This window comes from Apteryx rowi, unplaced genomic scaffold, assembly GCF_003343035.1.
Source record: "Apteryx rowi isolate R43461 unplaced genomic scaffold, aptRow1 scaffold_2, whole genome shotgun sequence".
NCBI classification, from domain to species: domain Eukaryota; kingdom Metazoa; phylum Chordata; class Aves; order Apterygiformes; family Apterygidae; genus Apteryx; species Apteryx rowi.
This window is the reverse complement of record NW_020448307.1, coordinates 665,573-680,822: the sequence shown is the minus strand read 5'-3', so window position 1 is coordinate 680,822 and position 15,250 is coordinate 665,573. Positions and strand designations below refer to the sequence as shown.

At 55.8% G+C, this 15,250-nt stretch overlaps 1 protein-coding gene across 1 annotated transcript in view; it reads left to right on the top strand.

Annotated features, from left to right (window-relative positions):
- The first annotated feature begins 14,938 nt into the window (after window positions 1-14,938).
- Window positions 14,939-15,250, top strand: part of TCERG1 (transcription elongation regulator 1) — a 37,743-nt gene continuing 37,431 nt past the window's right edge. The window contains exon 1 of the mRNA XM_026063306.1: window positions 14,939-15,145. The gene's annotated coding sequence lies outside the window, so the exon portion shown is untranslated. The remainder of the gene's footprint in view (window positions 15,146-15,250) is intronic.

Genomic DNA, 15,250 nt, shown 5'->3' with positions numbered 1-15,250 from the left:
CCCGGGGCCGGCGGCGGTGTCGGGGCTCCCGGGGCCGCCGGGCGCTGCTGCTCGCCGGGCGGAGCCGAGGCGGGCCGGGGGGCGAGGGCTCRGGGTTTCTCCGGGTGTCCGGACTCTGATAACGACGAGAAGAGCCATTTTCGGATGCCGCGCCCGCAGGCAGAGCCGCTCGGCTGCCCCGGCCCGGCCCGCCGGGGCTCGGTCCCACCCGGTTTGCGTGTCGGTGTGCTCTGCTCTGCTCTCACGGTTTATTCGTTTAGTCCGCCCCATCCCCCGGAGAAAAACTCTGAAACGAACGTTGTTCCTCACTCTGACTCTGGAATAAAAGCTTTATTTTTCAACCCGAAGACAACGCGTCTTTTCTTGCCTCCCTCTCCTTCCCCGTGCTTCCGCGGGCGGGACGCCGGAAGAAAAAAAAAATACGGGTGCGATAACAACGAAAAGCTTTCGAGGGTACGTTTCCCCCGCAAAGCGGGACGCGCACCGCTTCGCGCCCGCGCTGTGCCGCGGCCCCGGGGCAGCGCGGCGCGGGGCGGGAGAGCGGAGCCGCCTCTGCCAGCGGCCGCCGCCGCGGGGCTCGGGGGAAACCGCGCCGTCCTTCGGACACGGCCACGCGCGGGGCTGCATTCCCTCCGATTTCATTTAAACAACAACAAAAAATATCCCCCAAAAACAAAATCTGTCGCGGGTTCATTTCTAATGCTGTTGAAAAAGGGAGGGAGGCTTTTATTTATGATTCCCAGAAGCACCTTAACGATTAAAAATTAATGATCGAAGCAGAAGCCTCTTTTGAATATTTCACTGCAGCATTTCAATGAGTGTCAAACATCAAACCTTAGACCGGGTCTCACCCTCCTCCCCCATTAGGAAAGGACCTTACATATCCAGCCTTTTAATTGTAGGTCGCCGGGAAGCCAGAGTGCTCCCTCGCTCCGTGTTTTTCCAATCAGCCCCAATGATTTTTCCCCAATCAAATGTCCTTTAATAATAAATGCCCTTATGCCATTACATTATATTGTGGGTTTTGAAAATTTAAAATAAGGGTGATGCAATATTAATTGCCTACCGTAGTATAAAAAGGGCAGAAGGCAATTCAGACGGCATCTTTTCTCCACTGTCCACTAGGATTTCAGCAGATCCTCTGTGAGGCACGGTTGTCTGTGTTCCTGGGTTTTTCTGGGTRTGGCTCGGTTATTTTTACATAAATAAGCCAGGTAAGAGGCATTTTTCTCTCTTCACTCGTTCCTGCGCGCGGCTGGCAGCGCGGCCCGGCTCCTTTCCCGGCGGGGCGCGGGCGTCTCCCGCGGGGCCGCGGCGCTCCGGGCCCCTCGGGGCTGCTCGGCCCGGCCCGGCCCCGGCGGCCGTCGGGGCTCCGGGCGAGCGGGCAGCGTCCGTCCCCGCCGACGGGCTGCGGCAGACGCGGAGGGGGCTCCGCAGGGCCGCTGCCCGCGCTGGGGTCCCTCGCCCCGGGCCGGTCCCGTCCCCGTCCCCGTCCCCGCGGGGCTGCGGGGGTTCGCGCCGTCGAAGAGGGACCGCTGGGGCCGGCGGGGAGGGGGGCGGCGCGGCGCCCCGGCTGCTCCCCTCGGGGCCCGGGGCGAGCAGGGACTGCCGAAAGCGGCGTGGCACCTGGCAGGGCCGGGTCGCACAGCGCTCTGGGGGCCGGACTCCCCCCCGCGCAAAATCATCGCCCTCCTGCTGCCTCCTTCTCTCGGTGTCTGTGACGGTCCCTGCTCCCTGTCCTGCAGCAAACCGCACGCACACGCGTGAAGGCGAATGTCTGCGGCAGCTGGAGCTCGCTGGAGTTTTTCAGCAAAACCTTGCTGAGTTGTACCAGGCTTTTTTACTGTTGCTGTTAAATCTAAAATATTATTTTTTGACACACCGAATTCAAAGAAGTTTTCAAAATGAAGGTGTCCAGATTTCTGAAAAGACCGCGTGCTCGTGGAAAGGAAAGATCCAAACTGAAACCYGCTCATTGTCATTCCAGACTGGACATCGCAAACTCACTCCATTTCCCAAACCTTTTGTCTTCCAGCGTGGAACAAACAGAACTTTAAGCCTCCTAAAGCTGTCCCGAAATGGGGTAATCCTCTCCCATCTGTGTTAAACCTAGCTTGAGCCTCACTTAGACTATCTTACAGTTACAGTGCCGCATCTTCTATTCACTTCTGGAAGAGAAATCGGGTTCATGCTTGTTCTTAAAATAGCAAAGGTGTCACTGCAGTTTTAYTTTTTGTGATTGCTTATGTGACTGCTATGTTTGTGTGACAATTCTGCATTTGTCCTTTTTGGCCAGGTCTAGAAAAAGGACTTAGAAATGTAAAACAAGTTCTAAATGAACTTTTAGCCCCCAAATCTGCAACGACTGTCTCAGAAACGAGAGCTCCTGCGTGCTCCTTCTCTCCCTCGAGAGATCTGCAGTGCCTGATCTTTCTTGCTTGTCCCCCTGTTGTTCCCAGTTCCTCTCGGCACGGAGACACAGCTGCACCAAGATGTTTTCATTTAGATTCAGGTGACTTGGAGCTGAGATGATTCTCTTTGCCCAGATTTCACTTTTGGCGAATTCCAGGTTTCTTATTATTCTCTATATGGGGTTTTGTGCCTTGCTCTGCCCAGGCATGATACACATATCTGAGCACTTCATTCAGGATTTTACTTTGGAGACCAGGWACATATTTTTTTAATCATTGTTTGCACCTAGGTCTTTCACTGGATCTGGCTCTCAGAGGTCTGGTTCCAGATAAATACACTGTGATGTAGGAAACTCACTTGATCTTCCTGGAACGGGGGATAAAAGTTCCCTTTGACTTAAGYAGAAATAGTTCAGAACCTGTGTTTGTTGCTGAGGAGACGCAAAGAAACAGCATACATTTTGTTCTTGACGTAAGAAGTAGTGCCCTAAAGCTATAAAAAAATGTGAAGGGATGATGAAGGGAAAGGAGAAAGGGCTTCGGCGCTCAGAGAGCGTTGACTGACAGCACAGCGAGCTCTTGGTATGCAGTGCATTGCTCGTCTCACCTTCCTGCCTCTGCTGCCCCGGTGCCGGCACCCCCTGCTTCCCGCATCCCACCGCCTCCCATCGGACCTGAAGCCGCAAGTAGCTTCTGCCATAATTAGAATTTGCAAAGAGAATTCTGCTGGTGGCTAGTCTGAAACAAGATCTGTATTTACGATACTGGGAATACGTGCTCTCTAACACAGCCTAACGTATCACGTGCACTGGGGATCTCTTATTTTTTGGTATATGTAGTGCTATTAAAAGGATCCCTGGGAAACTGAGTTCTGTCAAGTTGCAGAACAAATATGGTTAGAAATTTAAGCTGGATGGACCACCTGGCAGGCGGAGCAGCGTCACCCGCAGCCTGCGCAGCCTTTCCGCTCAGGAGCAGCGCCTGCGTTTGCGGGGCTGTGGGGACGTCAGGTGCGAGACGGAGGGACGCCAGCTCGGGGAGACCACCCTAGAGTGATCATGCAGCACTGACTGAGAYGGGATTTGGAGCTGCAAACTCCAGGTGAAAGTGTTGCTGAAGGTTTTGGTAGCTACTCGGATCCCTTAGGATATAAGGGATTCCTTCTGTTTCCATCACTATTAAAAGCTGTATCAGGCCTAACTAGATTACCTAGATAGGGCTTATGCAAGATGTAAAGCTTGAATGCCCTGCCTGAGAGCTATGATTCAGCATCTGTGCCCAAAACCTTGCTGTTTCCTCCTCAAGTGGGCTTCTCCCCGTGGTGTGACGGCCCGTCCTGCTCTCTGCCCGTGTCGGAGCGCCTGCCCAGACCTTGCACTGCTCCGGACCTTTTCAGGTCAAGAACAAAATCACCAAAGCTGAACTTTTCCCTAAGTGCTGCTGCTGAGCACTTTTATGTCATTATTAACTCAGGGGGCCTCTTCGTCAGGGCTTAAGGGCACTAATGGACTCTAATGCCCTGACCAGCCCCACCTGTGCCCCCCCTTGCCCCCRGAGCCCATTTAGCTCAGCGGAGCACTGCGATCTCTAGCCCTGCTGTCCTGGGGTCTTAGACCATGCTGTAAGTAGTGGTGTCCTGGGTGTCCCCCTGTGCGTGTGCTGCAGCTCATCTCCTGCCCTGCAGCCTGGCAGCACGAGGAGCAGTGCAGTCAAGGGCAGGTGCAAGGCTGGGGGGGTTCAAATCTCTTTTCAGAGGCTTTAACTAAAGGATTTCAGGTTTGCTCTGCACTAATTCTTCCTTGTCCCCCTTCTGTAAAATGGGGCTGGGCTCTGTCCAGTTCACCTCACTTCTGCTACTGGGAAATGCTTTTCAGCCCTGCCAATGACTGTTGTAGTCTGGATCGATGTCTGAATTGTGCGTAATACTCTGCACCTGCAACTTTCAACAAACCTTAATTGTATTTTGCATGCAATACAGCTTTCTCTTTCATTGTGGGACAGTATTAGGGTTGAACATGGGGGATAAATCCCGTCCTTATGGGACTGGAGGGCAAAACACTTTCTTTAGTACTGTTAATACTTCACTGCAGCAGCTAAAGGGCAGAGCCTTCATCTGCTCAGGGAGGATTGCCCTGTTGTGGATTGTCATTGCCTGTATTATTTTGTAAATACCTGTATGTGTGTTGGAGCGCTCAGTCTTCCTTGCTCCCCTCGGGGCAGAACTATCAAGAGTCTGCACAGGGAAGCTGCCGGAGAGCAAAGCGCAGGCTTGGGCAGTGTTTCCTTATGGGACTAATGGGAAATGATGCAGAGAGACTTTTTAAACCCTGCAGCCATGAAAGCCAGAACCAAGCTGGGACTCCGGGGGACTGTCAGAAAGCCCTTGGGAGCAGGGAGCAGAGGCAGAGTTAGAACTGGAAAACCCCTGAGTCAGATCTGCTGGACTTTAGCACTGTATGTCGGTGCCAAGGAGTTTACATGAACTTCTGCTTCATCAGGACCCAGCAGCAAGGCGGCGCTAGGAGAGCAGCACAGCTCCTCGGTGGGGCTGCTTTGGGGGGTGCTTGGGGCAAAAGTATTTTAGATACCTCAAAGCGAGTTCTTGTTTCTTCCTCCGCCCCACCCTTTCCTTAAATTATACATTTAAATCAGTTCTACACAGAACTTCCACTCTGCATCTTCCCTCTTTTAACCCCTGCATCCCCCACTTCCCCTGACTTTCTTGGTTTAGCACCACTGAAGCTCAAATAAAACACTGACAGTTTTAATTGGTTTAGCAGAATCTGTATTTTATGCCATGTTTTAACAGGGTTTTGTACAGTGAGAGATCTACATCACACTGTCTTCAGGGAGGAAAAAAAAAGCTAAATTTTATTTTCTTCAGAAGAAGAAAAAGCAGGGGTAGTAAAATTGCCTGAATGCAAATAGCTAGTAATAATCATTCTAAAAGCAGTCATTCATGCACATTTAAAAAAGCATCAATGAGGAGCTTCTGCCAAGCTGCAAACCCTTCTACCATCACACTGCTGTTGAGCTCTCCAAACGCGTAAGGTTGACTGGCCCTAATGCATTTGGCTTTCAGCAGAGGGCTTGGGCTCTTAATCCTGGTCAGTGGGTCTGTAAAACAAACCCTGTGATAATTAATTTCTAACTGCCACACATGYGTGCATGCATACCAAAACAAAAAAACAAAACAAAAACACGCACAGGTAGACAAAAAATTCTGGCCAGACTGCTCCGTCACCTCGATGGGAAAGGGAGTCCCCTTTAACGACAGTCGTGCTGGAAAGGAGGAAGCGAAACCAAACCTGAACTGAAAGATGGGCAGGATGTAAAAACTCTCCATAAAACACATGTGTGAGGCACAGAGATTCAGCAGGCAGACCCCTTTATATGGTTTCTGAACCACTAATGATTTATTTTTTTTCCCCCCCATTCCATGCTTGTTCCATAATATCCTGCTCTCTGTCTCCTGGGGTCTGTGCACAAGAGATGAAAGCGAAGAAAGCCAAACAAGCCATTGGCGGTGCTCACTCAATTGATTTTTACACAAAATTTGCCTTCATGCACGAAGGATAGAAAAACGATCCCATTAATAATGAATAACAACAACAAATGCAGGGAGGAAATCGATAGAGGCACATGTGATACCGCGGGAGAGGTCCCGGGATGGGAGCGGCGGCGGCGGGGAGCGTCCTGGCGCGGGGTCCGGCGAAGCCACCGCTCGTAACGGGTAGATGCGTGGCTGGAGCCGGGAGGCGTCGGTCTCCCAGAGAGAAGTGGTAGCTTTCAGCGGCGAAAATCAGGACTTCTGGTCTTTCCTTTTTCTTCGCTCCTTCCCCCACGTACGTGTTTTCCCGAGTCTGCGGTGAGGTGGTTCTCCCTCCCTTGGAAGACCCTGCCGCTCGGGGATGAAAAATCAGGTGGTTCCCAGGAAGACACTTTCCATGAAAGCTGATGGCCCAGGGCAGGCGGCCCCTGAAACGGAGTTTGTCCGCCAAGTCCGGGCAGTCCTTGACTGGCAGCCCATCTCTGCTCGAGCAGACCGAGTGTTCGGGGCAGCAAGGGAGAACGGGACTGTCTTTCCCTCCCGCCTGTCGTTTCCGCTCCGTCATTCTTGGGATGCTAAGCACGCTTTGCCGTGGGCTGCGTGGGAGCTTTCCGAGSAAGCGGCTCGGATACGAGCTCTCTGGAAACCCGCCGACTCAAAAGAAAATACTACATTGCACCAACACAGAGTAAAAGGAATTTATTCCAGTCATACACCCTTTCTAGTTATTTTCAGAGCAGAGTGTTTTAAAGCAATTAAGTGGATTTGTCTTTTAATGACAGTAGCTGTGCTTTGCAGTTTGCCTGGAAATGTTAGATACTAATTTATTCCATCATCGAGTCATGATTTAGACTTTGCTTCTTAAAGCAAAGTTAGAACTATATATTGAGATACATGTCATAACACTTACAGTAGAATTTTATATGGAGGACTGAAAYGATATACAGAGGAAAATGAAATGCTTTGACTTAAGTGCAAAGAGAATTTTAAAATGTACAATAATGCTATATAAATCTAGATCAGCTACTATAAAATAGTACTGACATAAAGTAAACCTCTTCAACCTGCCTGATGAAAACTAAGCTCAGAAATGCACAGTGTAAATAACATAAAGATGATTTGCAAAGCTGTTTAACTTCTGCATCCTCTGTTGCATGCAGCGAGTTTGTGGGTGCTCAGATCCAGCTTGGGACCAGATACTCCTCTTTACTGTGCRTAGACCTGGAAAGCCAGAGTTAGGGATCAGGCTGGAGACTTTTGGCCTCAGCCTGTTGCTAAAATGGAGTAGGCTACCATGGAAAGTTACCTTTTCATCCTCATCTGCAGACTTTCTGCCCTTTCTGCTGGGGCTTGTTGAGGAATAATTAAACGTTTCTGGGGCATAAACATAGAGTAATAGAGATGAATAATTAAGTTATCTAGTGCTCTGTTATGTGCGTCTACAGCCCTTGGGTGCAGGAGGAAAACGCCAAGCTGCCGGAGGCCCAGAGCTGGACGCCGTCGTCGGACGGCGCCGAGGTGGCAGCCGGGACCCCCGAGCTCTGGCCGCCCCGCGCTGAGGTTGCTGCTTTCCCGGTGCCTCGGTCTGCACCTCTGAAGTTTAAAGCATTATATGTTTGTGCTTTCTTAAGGTGTGCAGGAGGAACCGAGAACCGACTCGTTGAGCAGTGAGCTGTGTCACCCGGACCTYGTTGGGGTAAGTTGGCGGTGGAGCAAGGAGCAGCCGGCGAGCGAGGCGAGGATCCCCGCTGGACCCCCGGGCGAAAGCTGGAGGCCGTGTCTCCTGCAGGACCGGGAACGCCCCGGCACTGCGACCCGCTCCCGCGGCGCAGCCTCAGCCCGGCGCGGTCGTTCGTGGATGTTTGAAGAGAGCCGTATCTCTCCGTTTGCTCGCCGTCGTAACAGAAGAGCTGGGAGGGAAACTAAGCCGTCGTCTACCCAAAGAGCGAAGCATTTGGGCAGTGCAAGGGCACTAAATAATTCATCGCCTATTTAAAAGCAKAGCGTGTTGTAGTTTCAGCGGAGCCGTCTTGGTTCAGCTCCCCGCGTCTCCGAAGCYGACGGCGACGCTCCCGCCAGGCAGGTGAGCAGCTCCCCGGGGAGCAGGCGGGGAGGTCAGTTGCGCTGTCGGCGTCTACTCGCTCTCTAACCTTGCCTGAGTTTGGAGATCAAAACGGAGAGGAGACGTGGGGCAAGCCCTGCCTCCGGGCGCGGGACGCGCCGGGAGCGTTGCGGAGGGGGGACTGCGGCGCTGAGGCAAGTGCTCGCCCCCCGGGCTGCCGCCCGAACGCCCCAACCCGGCAGCGCAGTGGAGGCAAAGAGCAGGGCGAGGGGAGGCTGCGGGGACGCTGGTGCACCCAGGCTGGCCGCGTTGCTCCCTCCGGAGAGAAGGCCGGATGCACGGGCTCTCCCAGGGCGCGGGGAGCGGCGCCGCAATCACGGAGCAGCGCTTTCGGCTCCCGCGCTTGGCACCGCCTTTGGAGCCGTGGCGGGACCGCGCTGCGGAGCCCCTGGGAACACACTGTAATTAGCGCAAAAGAACGGTAGCCTTCGGCGTACCCACCGGAAGAAATCGGGAAATGGCCTGGGGAGAACGTTTAAATCCCCAAGACCGTGCGGGACGGGCAGCAGAGGAGGCTCCAGCTCAGCATCCCGGGGCTAAATTCCCGCAGTGTTTTTGGCAGGTCGTCAGACAGATGCTCCTGCACGTCCAGCCTTCCCCATGTGCTGTCGGACCCCAGCTGTCAGGCGGCGCCGTGAGGGCCTCCGGTGGCAGATGCTTCCCGGGATTTCTCCCACACCAGGACTATGATGGCCATGCGACGTGTTTTCTCCCYAATCCCTGTGACTCCGGGACGGTAACAAACTGCTAACGGCAGCCYGGGTTGACTTTGGGCCTACGCGACCCGATGGCCTATCCATATTGCGCCCCAGACAGCGTGGCCGGATTATTTCTCATCGGAAACTGCGGGGATCAGTCCTCCCCGTCCGATGCCCTGAGGCAGGGGCTGCAGGAAAGTTCTGCCTTTGAAAGCGGGGATGTCAGCCCGGCCGGGGCCCTCCAGGGCCAGACCGCACCACYGCGCTCCCGCGATGAAGCCCGATGCTCCGGTTTCCTTCAGAAGCTCTGCCAGCAAGAGCAAAACTTGTCTAGGTCTGAGTCAGAGACGATATTTAAAGTTTATCTTAGTCGTTTTGGAATACATTTGTTTTTTTCCCCAAATGCCCAAACAGATTAGTCCATGAACATTACCGCATTATGGACTAAGTGCAGTTCTCTGCCTCAAAAAATCCTCAACAATCCTCCTTTAAGTAATGCAGTGAGAACATATAAAAGCATCTGAAAAAACGTCTGAACTTCTGTTTATTGCTTGGTTTTTTGTTTGTTTTTTTTGTTTTTTGTTTCCCCTCTGCAGTCTTCAAACCAGCTGACGGCCGTGGCTTAGGGGAGCAGCAATGGGACGGGACACGTCACTGGCCCCCTTTGGAGCGCGCCTCCAGCCTGTCCCAGCGACGGCCAGGACACGTGCTCGCAGGGGCTCCTAGTCTGCTTGATTTATTCCTGTCTTTCCTCCCAGTTTTGCTGCTTTATGGATAAGGAACTGTAGAGGCAGCTACAAATTAGGTAGAGAAAGGTGAAGTAGGGAGCTGGGGCCTGTCCCCAAGGGGAGCAACGTGCCGGATGTCTCGACCAGGCACCAGCACTGCTGGAAGTGTTGAAATGCTTCATGACCCCAAGTTCAGCGAATACTTTTAGTTTAAAGACGGATGGAAACATTCAGGAAAAAAATCAATACTCTTTAAAATGCTGGACTTCTCAAAGACAAACTTTGTGCTTTTTTTAACGCTGTTTTTAAAGGTGTATGTGTTGGGGTCAGGGGAAGGTGAAGCGACCTGAACTATAGAGCAAGGCGCTTCCCTTGTCAGGGATGGACACGGGAGAAGAACGGGCTGTGAGCTCCTTCGTTAACGCGGAGACATGAAATACTTTCCACAGGGGGTCAGCTCAGGCCAAGGCTGTTGGACAGGAGCCATGGAGAAGAGCCAGGCCTTGGCAGAGCTCGGCTCCCGCGGCCGGGTGCACGCAGGGCCGCTGGGCTGGGAGCAGCTCCGTGCAGGAACGGGGCCGGGCTGGGAGCAGCTCCGTGCGGGAACGGGGCTGGCATGCAGGGCCACCAAGCTGGGAGCAGCTCCTTGTGGGAGCAGGGCTGGGCTGGGAGCAGCTCTGTGCAGGAACGGTGCCGGTGCATGGGGCTGCTGGGCTGGGAGCAGCTCCGTGCGGGAATGGGGCCAGGCTGGGGGCAGCTCCGTGTGGGAATGGGGCTGGTGCATGGGGCTGCCGGGCCAGGAGCAGCTCCGTGCGGGAACRGGGCTGGGCTGGGGGCAGCTCCGTGCGGGAATGGGGCTGGTGCACGGGGCTGCCGGGCAGGGAGCAGCCCTGTGTGGGAACAGGGCTGGGCTGGAAGCAGCTCCATGGGGAATGGCGCTGGCACACAGGAGCATGTGCGTTAGCAGCTCCTTGGCGCAGGGGGGTCGAATGCCGCGTGCACACATTAGCATGGAAAACCCCTCAGCCCTGGCCCGTGAAACCCGAGGAAACGGGCCATGGGGCTTGACGTCCTGGGATTGCACATGGACGCTGCTCAGCGGCAGACCCGAAGCACGGCCGGAGCGGCGAGCAGCTGGCTCCTGTTTGCCGCGGTCCTGGGGGGCTGGACCGACACCGGATCAGGAGCGTGCCTCGGGAAGGAGCTGAGCTGCCCCGGCTCTCTCGGGGCTGGCGGCGACGTCCCCATGCTGGCGTGCGGAGGGGGGATCTCGGCGTGGTGGGATCCCGGCGCGGTGCAGGGCGCGACGAGGCGCGGGACGGCACCGCCAAGGAGCGGCAGAGCCGCAGCACCGGGTGCGTCGATAATTCGTGAAACGCCAGCAGCAGCAGCAGCAGAGGGAGAGAGGGACCAGAACGGGGAGGACGGAGGAGCGTGGAGCTTTCCAACGGTCCTTTTCCGTTAGCGTCAGGCACGTGGTGGCTCTTTGAGCCAGGGGGGTTCAGCTGGGCTCCCGCGGCGGCGCGGCCCAGGGGTGGCCGGCATCACGAGGGGGCTCCGCTGGCCACAGGACCACCGCCACCCTGCGGCGTCACGGAAAGGCTCGGCCCGACGTCTCCGGGTCCTCCCGGGTCTGGGAACGCTCCGGCGGGAGCCGGCCCGGGCACCGGAGCCCCGCTCCAGGGATGCACGCGGATGCCGGTGTGGGGTGAGGGTGCACCAGCCCCACAGCCTCCATGCGCGCAGAAAGCCTGGATTTTCCTATAAACACGGGGAAAAACGAGGCCAGCGCCGGGACCGCCCTGCCTGGGGAGCGCATGCACCGGGCAGCAGCTGGCGTGACGGTGCGGGACTCACACCATTAAATTTTAATGATGTTCAGAGCCATCTGCTCCCGTGTTCCCGTGCCATGGTCGCCGCGCTCCGGCCACGTTCCTGGAGCAGCGGGATGAGGACAAGCCGCTGGCGCGACGGCCGACGAGGACAGCGCCGTCCCGGGGCTGCCGCTGCTGCTGAGGGACCCCGCTCCTTTCCAAAAGCAACGCGGATTCAAACCTCCCTGGAAGCCGCAGCCGTAAATCCCCTCTTCTGGCTGTACTGAACAGCCTGGAAGTCGGGACGTATGTCAAGACTCGCTCTGCAGGTGGGTTCGGCATGAAACGCAGTCAGCCGGAGCGAAGCCTTTTGGCGCTTCCATCRCTGCCTGTGCCTGCGCTTTCATTAGCCGAAGCTCGCGGCCCGGAGGAGGTGCCGGGCTCCGCCGGGAGCATCCGCGCCACGCGGCCCGAGCACCGGGGAGGAAGGCAGGGCCGAGCCGCTGCCGCGCTCCGAAGCGGCACCCGCGGGTCCCCCGCGGCAGATGCCAGCACAGCAGCAGCCTGGAGGCCCTGCAGACAGCCCAGGGCAACGTTTTTAATTCAGCATCAAACTTCAGCCTGAAATCTGGAAAAATAATTAAAAAAAAAAAACAAAAAAAAGGAGGAAAAGGCAAGACGTTGATGTCTCTGAACCCGTTTGACCGAACGGCTCAATGCCGCTATGGGGTTCGCGCGCTGGGGACAGGGCAGCAGTGGGGGCGACGCGCGGGGCCTGGCCTCTGCCAGTCGCTAGCAAAGGAAACCCAAGGAAAATGCTGAATATCAGCTGAGATGACACAGCTGCAAAGGGAGGGGGGGGTGGGAAGGAAAAGAAAAAAGGCCAGCTGATTTGGGCCTAAGTAACTTGAGCAGATTTGAGAGGCAGTATCCAAAATATGCAGTTTCAAGCAGCCTTCCTGTATGTCTGACTGTGAAGTTCAACCATTTTTAAAAACTTCCTTTAAAAAATACAGAAATCTGAAGACTTTTACAGGTTTAAAGCTTATAAATACCCACGGAAAACGCGCACCGTGGCGGCGCAGGGCAGGTCCATGCCGCTGGGTTAGAGCGGAGCCAGCCGCTGCCGCGCCGCCCCGCAGCAACGAGCCAGGGGCAGGTCGGTGCAGGGAAGAAAGGGAAAAATACAGCTGCTGTCGGCATTCCGGCTGCAGATTTTTATGGAAAACTCTCCGGATACACAGCTTGCCTAAAAGACATCGTGTGTGTAGTCTCAAGTCTTTTCTTAATGCCCAAAGGACACAAGGACGGCAGCGGACCGTGGCAGGATGCTGCCTCCCATCGCACCCCCATCTCTGCCCAGGGTCCGCAGCGCTGGCTGAGCCATGCGGGGCTCCCTGGGAATGGCAAACRGCTCTGCTAGAATTCAAATTTTGCATAAAATATTGGGAAAGCAAATTTTAAGCTCATTAAATTGTGCTATTTCCAAAACCCAGGTCCTTCCAAATAGGTAGCTGGTGTCAAATTCATCAGTGACCTGCATTTTGCGTCTCACAATTGACAGCTCGGGAACGAGCTGCAGCCCCAAACTACTGGGCGATATTTTTTTGAGGGCATAAACCTGCACAGAAAATGCAAAGAGAAAACTGCGYGCGTTAGCGGAGAGCAGAGGCCACATGGGCCAGACGGGTTGCTCCTGGTCATCCTGTGGACGGGGACAGGGATGGGGATGGAGTTGGGGATGGGGACAGGAAGGGGGATGGGGACGGGCCTCCCCGGGAACGGGGCCAGCTCCCCACGAACACCAGGAAAAGGCCTTGCAGATGCTCCTCTCTGCCAGCCTGTACTTAATAAATTATTGAGCCCATCGTGGCACAGGCAGATGAAAAGGGGGATGAAGGGCGCTAACGGGAGGCTGGCAGCCCCGCTGCTGGGGAGGGTCTGAGCCGTCGCGTCCCGGAGCGGCGCTGCCGGTGCTGCCAGCGGTCCGACGGCGGAGCAGCCAGTGGGGCGCCCCGGCACGCCGTCGGGTCCTCTTGCTCCGTGGGCTGCGCGGGACGGCTGCGCGGGGATGAGCCGGGCACACGCGCCCAGGCAGCCACGGCACTGAGCAAAACACGTGAATAACAATGAAAGAGAGAAACCGCGCAGCAAAATCAAAGTGTCAGAGAGTCTCTCCAGCGCCGCGCCATCAAAAGCTCCCTCAGTAGTTCTGATTATTATTTCAGGAAAGACAGCTCTTTTCTGACAGAAGGAGAGAAACTGGGAGAAGCAGGATCACAGAATCAAAGCAGTCCGGGACGGATAGACCTGATGGCTCCGCGAGCCTCCCGGCTCCCTCTGTGCAGTGGGAAAGGTGGGCGCATCCCAAAGCAGGGCCTTGCATCGCAGCGGAGCGCTGCCGCTTTGTTCCCCGTCCGGGGCTTTGGGCTGCTGTTTGATATGTGTAATTCGGCGCTAGGAGGCTTTTCAACAGAATATCTTTTAATCTCATTATATCTCAAGTTTGACATCAATGTCATGTCCAAGCTCCCACTTTTTTGTAGGAGGTTATTAAAGGCTTTACGTGGAAGTTTAGCGTTCTCTCAGCTGCAGAGTGGGGGCTACGAGTGTTTCACAGAAATAGCTGCTCTCCYACATGTGTCTGCAGTGTTTCGGGTACCCGGGCGGGAACATGAGCGCAGGTTTGGGTGTCTGCACTAAAAATACGTTCCCTTGCTGACTGCACAAATTCCCCGCGCGCATTACCCTGATGTACCAGGTCTTCAGTTCTTTCTCTCTCCCCCGTGCTGCAGAGCTAAAACCAGGGCAAGCAAAGCCCGGATTTCGAGGCACGAAGGGAACAGGGACTGCTCCCAGGTCCTCCCTCGCTTCCCGGCCCATGCGGCAGCAGTTCAGCTCCCAGCTCGGTGCGGCGCCCCGCAGGGACCAGCAACGCTGTGCGGCTCTTCTGCCCCGGCCTCCCCGGCAGCTTCACCCCCCTTTGCTGCATCTCGCCACCGCGGCCTGGGCACTGGGCGCCGGGTGCCAGGCACCGGGCGCCGGGCCTGGGCACGACGCGCTCCGCTCCCGTGCAAACCCCTCCGGGGCTCCCATCTGTGCCGCCATGAATATTTGATGCCGGGGCCGGTCTGCGTGCCCCCTGCGTCGCCGACACTTTTGCCCAGGAGCCACGGCACAGTTACCAAGTTAAAAGGGGCCCGTTCGCTAGCAACACCAAAGGCGTGCGGAGACGCAGCCGCTTTTCGGGGAGCAATTTCCCGGCGTTGCATTTCCATCACCCCGTGCTGGCCGCCTGCTGCCGGCCCCGAGCGGAGCGGGACGTCGCGGTCAGACGTCGGCGCCCGCGGAGACGGGTCAGAGTAAGAGCAGGAGCTCCGCAAAACGTGTAACTACCACCCCCGCCGTGAGAGACCGCCCCCCCCCAGGGCTTCCTCATCACTAATGAGGCTTTCTGCACTTCCCTCTTCTCTTTTCCCCGTCCACAGAAGCTATTTCGCTGTTGATGCAACATCTGGGCAGATGCCCACAGAGCCTCCCCCAGGCGCCGCCCAGCCGGTCCCGTCCCAGCGAATTTTGAGGAGCATCGACAGAAAGTAAACGCGTAGTTGTGACAATCTGCATCGCCGTTGGTTTTAAGGTTTGCATTTATGCAGTGAGAAAGAGGAATTGTAACAAGCGACCTAGGTCCGATGGAAGTAACTCATATCTCAAGCATCAACCACGGTGATCAGACTCTGCATCGCAAAGAAATTTTCTTAGTAAAGAATTGCGCGCACGAAGTATCCTTCACGTTGCTGCAGACGCTCGGAGGACAGACAAGTGCTTTAGCGATTTTTACCCCAATCCTACTGTTGCGGAGCCACCTCGGAGCCAGGGCGGGTGCGGGCCGGGTGCGGCCTCGGCGCGGCGCAGCGCAGCGCAGCG